This window comes from Carlito syrichta, unplaced genomic scaffold, assembly GCF_000164805.1.
Source record: "Carlito syrichta isolate Samal-C Ts95f unplaced genomic scaffold, Tarsius_syrichta-2.0.1 Scaffold314850, whole genome shotgun sequence".
In the NCBI taxonomy this organism is placed as follows: Eukaryota; Metazoa; Chordata; class Mammalia; order Primates; family Tarsiidae; genus Carlito; species Carlito syrichta.
The window spans coordinates 284,294-295,297 of NW_007258946.1; the positions used below are offsets into that span (position 1 = coordinate 284,294).

At 41.9% G+C, this 11,004-nt stretch overlaps 1 protein-coding gene and 1 pseudogene across 2 annotated transcripts in view; one reads left to right on the forward strand and one right to left on the reverse strand.

Annotated features, from left to right (window-relative positions):
* Nucleotides 1-7,219, reverse strand: part of LOC103274673 — a 31,173-nt pseudogene extending 23,954 nt beyond the window's left edge.
* The window catches only part of HIVEP3 (human immunodeficiency virus type I enhancer binding protein 3), a 373,386-nt gene that overhangs the window by 93,525 nt on the left and 268,857 nt on the right, over nucleotides 1-11,004 (forward strand). The window lies entirely within an intron of this gene.

The following is an 11,004-nucleotide window of genomic DNA, read 5'->3' on the forward strand; positions in this document are numbered from 1 at the left end:
CCACTGCACTCCAGTTTGGGTGACAGTGAGACTCCAACTCAAAAAAAAAAAAAAATTGATGAGCTCCAGAACTTTTTGGGCACTGGAAAAAGTTTCTTGATGTGGGTATTGTATCAAGCGGAGAGTACTTTGAAGGTGACTGAAGTTTAAACATGTAAGAATAAATAAATTCTGGTTTTGGGGGGGGTCTCCCCTCGTAGTTAAGCTTTTTTCTTTTGGCACTTTAAGGATGTTGTTCTATTGTCTCTAGCCACCAAGTTTTTTAGGAGCAGTTACTTGAAATTTGATCCTCTGTATGTGATGTGTCATTTTTCTCTGATTATTCGCAAGAGTCTTTATCTTTGACTTTTAGCAGTTTTTAAATGATGTATCTAGGCATTTTGCCTGCCTGGCATCCACTGATATTCCTGAATCTATATTTATATCTTTTACAAAAATTTGGAATTTTCAGGTGATATATCTTCAAATTGTTTTTCTACCCTTATTCTCTCTCTTTTATTTTTCCTGAACTCCAAATACATGTATGCTATATCATTTGATTTTTGTCCTACTAGTCCCTGACTCTGTTCATTTTAAAAAGTTTATTTCTCTCTGTCCCTGAGACTGGATAATTTCTGTTGATACAATCTTTGAACTCACTGGCTCTTTCCTCTGTCATTTCCATTATTTTGTCAAGCCTGTTCCAGTGAATTTTTATTGCAGATATTGTGTTTTACAGTTCTAGAATCTCCATTTGGTTCTTCTTTTATGGTTCATGCTTCTTTGCTGATGTTTCCTATCTGCTCATTCATTGTAAGTTTATTTTCTTTTATGTCACTGACTGTAGACATAACAGCTGCTTTAAAATCTTTGTCTGCTAATTCTAATACCTGGGTTATCTTGGTCTCGGTTAATTGTCTTTATTTTGGATCACATTTTCTTTTCTTCACATATCAAGTAATTTTAGACAAGTATGTCAAGAATCCTGGGCACTGTTAATGTTCAGTGGTATAGTCTATGGATTCTTTTATGTTCTTCCAAATAGTGTACTGATGTTGTTTGCTTTGGTAGGTTATTAACTTGGTTGGATTCAAACTGAAAACTCACTCTTTTGAGTAGCAAATTAAATACCAATCCATTTATGTGTTCTTAGCAAGACTTCTTTGAGTCTAATATGTGCATGTTGGTTGAGGTTCCAAGACTTGGGTAGAATTTTTACACAAAATTTTAAGATACATTTCTGGATCTCTTTTCTGAATCTTCCATTCACTTCCTGTTATTGCTACTACTGGAGTTTCAGCCACCCCCAAAATGCTATGGCCTTCCATTAGTTTAAAAACTGTAACAATGTAGAACTCACCCCCTTTTTGAGTGTCAGCTCCCATCCAGAATCAACTTCTTTAGGTTTTCACTTTCCAGTGTGTTTAGACCCTTGTATTTTGTTTTGTTTTTTGAACATATAATTATCTGAAGAAGGGTCAGTTCAGTAGGAACTTACTCAACTATACCAGAAGCTCAGTCAGTGCTTTTACATCTGGGTGTAGTTATTGATTTTTAAAAAATCAGTGGATGAGTTTAGCATCTGGTAAGACATAGAAGAAAAATGTATTAGTACACTAGAAAGTAGAACTGGGGAAATTGCCAAATTATTAACAGGAATCACAGAGAGATGATAATATGAAAAACACTAAAAAAGGAAACAAATCTACAATATGTCTAAGAACAATCCTAAAATGAGATATTTGAGAAAATGGGAAAGAAGCAATGTGCAAAAAATGACTGAGAACTTTTAGTAATTGAAGACATCTATAAAGCAATCACAATGATCCTCAGGCAGGATAAATGAAACTAAAACTATACTGTGAGAACTATGGTAAAACTGCAGACAAATGAAGATCTCAAAATAACTGAAGAGGAACAAGTTGTCTACAAAAGAAAGATGATCAGATTGACACAAATCTCACGACAATAGAAGTGCAGCCTCTATCACTCCCATGAAAATTACTTTCTTTGAGAGAAAATAATTGATAACATGGAATATTTCACCTAGTTAACCAATCATTCAAAAATAATGATAGAATAAGACATCCTACAGAATAACCTTCAGGAAGAAGGAAGCTAAATCCAGAAGTGAGGAAGAGAGAATAACGTTGGACAAAGAAATTGGTAAATATATGAATAAATATAAATATGCATTCACTTTTTAAAACAACAATAGTCACAAATTTGAGAGCATGAAAACCAGGTAGAACTAAAATATTGAACAATAATAGCTTTAAGGTGAAAAGGGTTTGGGGGGTATTTAAACATTTTAATGTTCTGGTAATACTCATCCAAAGAATACAGCTAACTTCAGACTTTGTGTGCATTTAAAAATTTTAAGGTTAGAAGATACAGAGAAACATTAGAATGTACAACTAAAAACAGGATGTTAAACTAAAGTTTTGATGGAGGCACCATCAAACAAAATGTGTAAATAAACAAAATTCATAAAAAGATGTAATAATATGCTGCTTTCAAAATGGAGTGCTGGATCAAAATGAAGAATTTACAAAGGAAATATCTGACACTCACTTCCATGACTCTGACACCCATCAGTCAGATCCAGCATGTAAAAAGGGATCTGAATGAATATTTTGAAGAGATCAATTTTTAAGGAGGATTTTTGAAGAGTCCCTGAAGTCTAGTACCCTAAGGAGAGAGAGATGAAAGAGTACCTCATCTCTTGCAGGACAGACACAGTGGCTCATGCCTATAATCCCAGCACTTTGGGAGGCCAAGGTAAGAGGATTGCCTGAGCCCACAGGTTTGAGACTAGCCTGGGCAACTTGGTAAGAACTCATCTCTATGACAAATCCAAAAATTAGCCGGCCATGGTGGCACGTACCTGTAGTTTCAGCTACTTGGAAGGCTGAGGCAGAAGGATCACCTGAGTCCTGCAGTTCAAGACTACAGTGGCTGTGAGCATCCCACTGCACTCCTGCCTGGGTGACAGAGGGAGACTCCAACTTAACAAAAAAAGAGTACTTCATCTCTCAATTCAACCTGTAATGTATGGGACTGGGGTGGGTGGGGGAGCTTCAGTTGGATGACTCAGAGAGCCTGATTTTGTCTCCTGCCATTAGGAGACATCTGCTCTGATGTTTGGCATAGGCCCAAGAAGCTCAAGTGGCCTTTGGCAGGGAAGATGAAGTAGAGGATGGCATTTGGGAAGTCCCTCCGTTCCCACTAGAGCAAGCCAAAAGATGCATGACTGTGTTCATTGATGAGATGCAAATTGTGCAGAGAGAGGTAGATGGGAGCCTTAATATTTAGGACCTACCTGAGGAGATGGGGTGAGACCTGTGATAAGGACCTCTGTGACTGAGAGGTGGGGCAGCTGGAAGGATAGATTGCAGCCTCCACCCTGGGGATTGGAGCCAGAACATGACTGGGAAGTCTCTGATGCTAAAGTCATGTTTTTGTTAGTAGCTAAGTAAGCACTTTACTGCCCTGCTTCCCCTCCCTCTCTGGGGCTCCAGCCCATCAGGGGCCTGGAGCCCTGCTTAATAAACCAAGGGCAAGGGGGGAAAGGGAAAAAGAAGCTCACTGTACCTTCTTCCCTCACCCCAAGTTCCTACCTGTCCTACCCTAACTAGGGAGGGTAGGAACCACTTGCAACTTGCCTATTTAGGGCTGAAAGATATCTTACCTTGAATTGAAGATTCAAGTGTTTATTCACCCAGTAAATACTTGAGAGCCTACTCTGTGCTAGGTATTGGTTGACCCTGGGTTTTAGCAGTGAACAAAGTATATAAAAATATCTTAAATGGAGCTAACATTTTAATGGGTTAATATCTAGGAAAAAACTTTTTTTTTTTTTTTTTTTTGAGTTGGAATCTCACTCTGTCGCCCAGACTGGAGTGCAGTGGCCACTCCCGGCCAATGCAGCCTTGACCTGCTGGGCTCTGGCGATCCTTCCGCCTCAGCCTTCCAAGTAGCCGGAATTACAGGCATGCGCTACTACGCCCGGCTGATTTATTGTAGAGATGAGGTCTCACTGCCCAGGTGGGTCTCGAACCCGCAGACTCAGGCAATCCACTCACCTCAGCCTCCCAAAGGCGCGGGATTACAGGCTGAGCCACCGAGCCCGGCTGGAACAAACATTTTTAATTGATATTTTGTGTTATGACTTAAAGTAGTCACAGGACTATTACCTAAAAGGGAGCAGAAAATTCAAGTAAATATAAAATAATTATGTAAAACACTTGGACATAAATGTATGGCTATTTACCAGACACACACCATCAAAAGAAATCTGATATAACTATATTATTATCAGAGAACAGCCTGCTAACAGAGAACATTAAGGCTAAAAAAAGAGTGACTGCATAATCTATTGTTCAAATGGGGACTCTCTTCAGAGTTAATACAGGTGCTATTAGTAATATCTATGAAGACAGCACGTATTAACATAAGAGGTGCTATTACTAAGACCTGTGAAGACCACATGTATTAATATAAGAAGTGCTATTAATAAGATCTGTGAGAACAACATGTATTAACTAGGACTACCTCAAGCAAATTGGGACCTATGATTATTCTGGGGATAAAAAAAAATGTCACTGCATAGTGATAAGAGGGGTTCCTGAAGCTGTAACAATTTTAAGCTTGTTTATACCTAACAACATAACTTCAAAATACACAAAGCAAAAATTGGCAAAAGACAAGGAGAAATGGATAGCTCTATTATCATGGGTGGGGGAGTGGTTAAACATAATTCTGTCTACAAACTGACACAGTAAACTGACAAAAATTATTAGGGATGCAGAATAGTTTAACAGCACAAGCTTGATCTAATGCAGGGATGGACCAATTCCAGCCCATGGGCCAATTCCAGCTCACACCTGGTTTTGTAAATAAAGTTTTATTGGTACACACCCACAGTCATTTATTTACTTATTGTCTGTTGTTGCTTTTGCCATATAATGGCAGTTTAAGTAGGCATGACAGAGACTGTATGGCCTATAAAGCTGAACATCTTTGCTATCTGGTCCTTTATAGGACTTTTGCTAATCCCTGGTCTGAAGCATTTGTATAAAATCCAGCCTCTAACAATCAGAGTACATATTATTTTCAAGTGCATGTAACTATTTGCAAAAATTGATCTTGTAACAAATATCAACTAATTTTTAAAATTCCAATATCACGTATGTCTTTAACTCCAAGAAAAAAAACTTAGTATCATATTATCTCTCTGACCACAAAGCACTTACATCAGAAATTAATAATTTAAAGATAACTATCCTCCCCAAAAGTAAGACATTTAAAAATTATTCTAAACACTTTTTTAAAAAAAAATCAGAGTCTCACTTTGTTGCCCAGGCTGGAGTGCAGTGGCACATTCACAGTCACTACAACTTCGACCTGCAGGGCTCAGGCGATCCTTCCACCTCAGGCTTCCAAGTAACTGGAACTACAGATGCATGCCACCACACCTATCTAATTTTTTGATTTATTGTAGAGATGAGATCTCCACAAGTTACCCAGGTTGGTCTTGAACACTGGACTCGGGCAATCCTCTAGTCCCCACCTCCCAAAGTACTGGGATTATAGGCATGAGCCACCAAGCCTGGCTTAAAAATTCTTCTGAATCATTAGTGAATCAGAGAAGAAATTTTAATGGAAATTATATGTTCTAATTGAACGATAATAAAATGCTACATTTCAAAACTAGTGGGAAATGACTAAGACAATTCTGAGAGGAAAATGTATAGCGTTAATATTTACATTTGAAAAGAAGAACCCAAGTCAAGAAGTAGGAAAAACAACAAAATTTAAAGTAGCAGAAAGGAAGTTAACAAAATTGAAAATAAAGAGACAGCAAGAAAAGAGCAACTAAATCAGAAACAATAGATAAAGAATTCTTTAGCAAGACAAACCAAGAAGAAAAAAAAGACAAAAGGAACAAATCAACACTATTGAGAATGAAACTGCTTTGTGGTTAAATGGCAAAAGGACTGGATAGCACTGGGTGATAACCACAATGTATTCTTTTTATTAGTCTCTGTACATTTCTGTATGTTTGAAAGATGTCAGCGCGTGTGCGCGCACACACACACACACACACACACACACACACACACACACACACACACAAACACACACATCTACAGACAAATAGAAGAGAGTATGGGGCTCTGAATTCAGACCGCCTGACTTGTAATCCCAGTTCTACAATGAGCGCCTTGGGGCAAGTTACTTACTTTCGCTCTCTTTCTTCATTTGCAAAATGAATATAATAGCTCCTGGCCTGTCAGCTCCACACTGCCTCCTTCAGGAGGCTCTGGGAATTCAGAAAAAGGTTTCATTGATTCTGATTCCTCTAGAGTTAAGCTTACCCCAGAATCACTTAACATCTCTCCCTCACCTTTCACAAGAATGCTCAGATTACCTCGGAAACCCTGGGACTCCACCTGTGAGTCGGAAAGGGGTTGCAGGGGAGGATGTGGAGGAAGGTAACAGAGCTGGGAATGTATGGGAGAGAGAGAACTAGCGTTTATTAGAACTAGTGTATATCCCAGCAATCGACCTTGTGTCATGTTTAGAACTTCTCCCGGTCTTCCTGTGTCTATGATATTGTTGTGATGTTCTTCATTGGGCGGTAGAGTTGGCCCCTGGTCACTCAGCTTGAGGGCAGAATCAGGATGGAACCCAGGTCAGTCACCCTCCGAGGTCCATGCTCTTTCCCTAGCAGCCCCCACTTTCCCCTCTGCTTTCTCCATGGAGGGCAGTTCCTCACTCAGCAAAGGCAGCATCTGGTTACTTGGAAAGGAAGGTAGTAGTGCATCCCCAGAAATTGCATAGGGTAACCTCCCACTAGTGCTGCAGAAGCCACATTGCTGCTTAAAGGATGAGGATGTATGATTTTTAAAAGACCTTTTCAGGAGCTGCTGGGAGCTTTGATTTCCCTTTGCCTACCTTAGCATGGGGTAGCCATCACCTTCCTCGTTGTATTTATCAGGCACTATGCCTACATCTAAGTGGAGCATCGAACCACAGGTCCTCCTGTTGACCTGGGATCCCACTGGCAGCCCAAACTGAACCTGCAAAGAAAGCTTCCCCAGTGAGTCCACATCCCCTACTCAGCCTCGCCATCCAGCAGGCAGTGTCCTCATTTCCCCAGCATCCCACGTAAGGGGCCTCAGGTTATTCACCTCTGACTTACTTCTATCCAGTTTTCTGCCAAGTCCTGCTCCATCCCTGCCCCGTCCTTTTCTCCCTGCAGCGTCAGGCTTTATTGTGATGCTTCTGATCCAGCCTCCTCTCTGCAGCATTCCTTCCCTCCACCCTAAGCAATTGTCTCTCTGATGTCTTTATCACCTTTGTCCTGACCTAGCTACTTTTATATAGCCATTCCTTGTGGCTGGAAATATGATCTGAGGCTTGGATATGGGTCTCAGCTTTGCCATTCATCAGCAGTAGCAAGAAAATCTTTCCTGGCCAGCAGTGGATTCCTCAACAAGCATTCAGTAAACGCCCACTCTGTGCTAAGTGCTGTGATGGGCAACAGCAGTTCCACAGTGAATGACATAATCCCTGCCCTCGATTTGCTCACAGTTTAGTAGGGGCAGACATTTGAGCCCTCGGAGGCAGCCATTGTGATGAGTTGAGTCTTTCTGGCCATCTCTATCCCCTTTTAGGCCAAATCAATCACTTCTTCTGAGCACACTTCTCAGAACCTACACTTGAGCTGAATCTGGAAGGGTGAGGATGGGCCTTCCAGGTGACAGGGCAAGTGGAGGGTGAACGCATGCCAAGATGAAGAGGTGGCATCATTAGGAATGCAGGTTTCTATCCGATGTTTCTCATGGGCTCGGAGGAGAACCACACGTGAAAATACATGTCGTGAATTGCTAACAAAAGTTGTGGGCTGGTTGCTATCAGTTGTCATTTAATAAAAAATTGCCTTCTGGGTTTGATCTGAAATAAGAGAAATGCTTGAGCTTCTTGTCTTACCAGGCTGGGATGGCCTACTCCAAAGTTGCCTTGCACATACCCAGTCCCACCCTAATTGTGCCATGAACAAAATGACACCTAAGATTGCACTTTCTGTTCAATGTTGGTACTAATTCTCCTTGTTATGGTCATATGTCCTCTGTGGCTAACGCTGGAGTGGAGAGAGACTTGGGCCTGTGGATTCAGGCTGAACTGGGTTCGGATGCTATTCCTGTCACTTAACTACTGGCTCATTCTGGCTCTGCCTCCAAGGCCACCTTGAATAGCTTGAGTTTGGGATGCCCCACGGCCCTTTGGGTACTTACTCCAGGAACTGACAGGTGGCTAATGACATCAGTGGTGTGTGGGTTTCAGTGGGTTCATTCTTTTTTTTTTTTTTTTTTTTTTTGAGTAAAAGTCTCACTCTGTTGCCCAGGCTGGAATGCAGTGGCATCCTCATGGCCACTGCAGCCTCAACCTGCTGGGTTCAGGTGATCCTTCCAGCTCAGCCTCCCAAGCAGCTGGAACCACAGGCATGTGCCACAATGCCTGGCTAATTTTATTGTAGAGATGAGGTCTCGCCAAGATGCCCAGGCTGGTCTCGAACCCTTGGACTCAGGCAATCCTCTCTCCTCCACCTCCCAAATTGCTGATATTACAGGCGTGAGCCACCATAGCCAGCTCCTTTGAACTATCTAATGGCCATGGCCATTCCCATTCCCACTTTTGGTTCTTTATGCCTAGGACGTTCTTCACCTGATTTTTTTATGGTTGGCTTCTTGTCAGCAGGTACCAGGTACCAGTTTGAATGTCACCTCTTTTTTTTAAAATTTTTAATTTTAAAGATGTGGGGTACAATTCAGTGTTAGGTATACAAATGTTCATTATGCAGGCACCCTTGTTGATGAGTCAACCCCCCTCCCCCCGGTAGATTCCCACTACTGCCAATCCTGGCCCTCTCCCCACTGCCAGTTTCCCACTACTGCCAAACCTTTTCTTATAGTGTTATGATAATTGATCAAGGTCCACTTATGAGTGAGAACATGTGAAACATGTGATACTCAGTTCTTTACTTCTGTGATAGATCACTCAGTATTATAGACTCTAAGCCCATCCAAGTGAAGTTCAGAATTTTGTACTTCTTTATGGCTGCGTAATAGTCCATCATGTATGTGTACCATGTTTTTAAAATCCATTCCTTTTTTAATGGGCAGCACGGTTGGTTCCATGTTTTTGCTATTGTGAACAATGCTACAACAAACATACGTGTGCAGGTATCTTATTCATAGAGTGATTTGAGTTCCTCCAGGTATATTCCCAGTAGGGGGATTGCAGAGTCATATGGAAGGTTGATTTTTAGATCTTATAGGAATCACCAAACTGCTTTCCACAGAGGTTGTATTAGTTTACACTCCCAGAATGTCACCTCTTATTACCCCCCACCAAGGCACCCTGTTTTATTTTTTTCATAGCACTTCTTACCTGAAATCATTTTATTTTTTTCATGTTTACTGTCTGTCTCCTTGGTTAGAACATAAGTTCTTTCTTAGCAGGAACCTTATCTGTCTTGGTCACTGCTATACCCCCCAAGCCCAGAACAGTGGTGAGTTTGCATACCATGCATATAAAGTATGAACATTATACACTCAATAAATAGCATTCTTGAATCAATGAGTAGTTGAATAAGTGGATTTACTGAAAGAAATGCTTTCAGGAAGAAGAAGCAACTCTCCATTTTATTTATTTATTTATTTTATTTTTTTGAGTTGGAGTCTCGCTCCACTGCCCAGACTGGAGTGCAGTGGCTGCTCCTGGCCACCGCAGCCTCAACCTGCTGGGCTCCAGTGATCCTTCCGCCTCAGCCTTCCAAGTAGCTGGAACTACAGGCGCGCACTACCACACCCGACTAATTTTTTGATTTCACCAAGTTGCCCAAGTGGATCTCGAACCCGCGGGCTCAGGCAATCCACTCACCTCAGCCTCCCAAGGCGCGGGATTACAGGCTGAGCCACTGAGCCCAGTTCAACTCTCCATTTTAAAAAGGGGGGAAGAAACTTCTTTGGTACCTATCAACACCTGTGGAGTGGAAACATAAATATTTGTGGAACTGAAACATATTAATGCATAATAAGGATTTTGACTGCGAGCACAACAGAGAGTGGTGATAACTGAATAATAATGACAAGATTGGCATGCTGTGAGAGGCACTAGGGATTGAGCCTGGCATATTTTAGGCCAACTCTTACTTCTGAAAAGGAGTTGGAAAAAGTGTCTCACCTACATTATGTAAGCATGATGGCTATAATCTGGCATGAGGCACCAGCCTTGGAAAAGCAAGGCCTGAGTTCAAGTTCTGGTTCTGTACCTTCTTATTCGTGTGACTTTGGGCAATTCCCTTAACCTTCCTGGATCTACATTTGCTCACCTGTGAAATGGGAACACACTAACCACCATGGTGGCATGAAGACTCACTAAGTTGCTGGATTTAGTACACAAGGTGCAGGAAGAAGAGTGGGCAGGAATTGTCCCCACATGACCCTCCTCTCCCATGGCTCTGCACTCCAGTCCTGGCAGTGTGAATACAGAGGTCACGCCTGACAAATGTCTGCTGAGTGCTGGCTGAGGGACACTCACTCTTCTCCAGCTTCTGTGGTCAGGAGCCAGCTTTCCACAAGCCTCACAGACATGATGTAGTGGGGCTTGAATTTCAACCATGGCCAAAAAAAGAGTCCTGTCTTCTCCACTCTCATTCTTCGGCGTCTTCTGGGGATTTCCCTCAGACGGCAGAACTAAGAGTGCCCAAGGTCAAGAACCCACTGAGGATGGGCTGTGTGCAGCTGGGGAAGAGGCTGAAATTTTAGAAGGGGCGGTGCTGTGGGCTGCTGTGGGGAACAGCAGGAAGGCACTGAAGCCCCAGATGTTCCTAGGTGAGGAGGCCCAGGCCACCATGCTGCTTGGCTGGGAAAGAGCCTCTGCTTCTACCACAAGATGTGCTGGCTGTGGGATAGCCACTATCATGGGTCCTTTCTTTTTTTTTTTTTTTTGAGT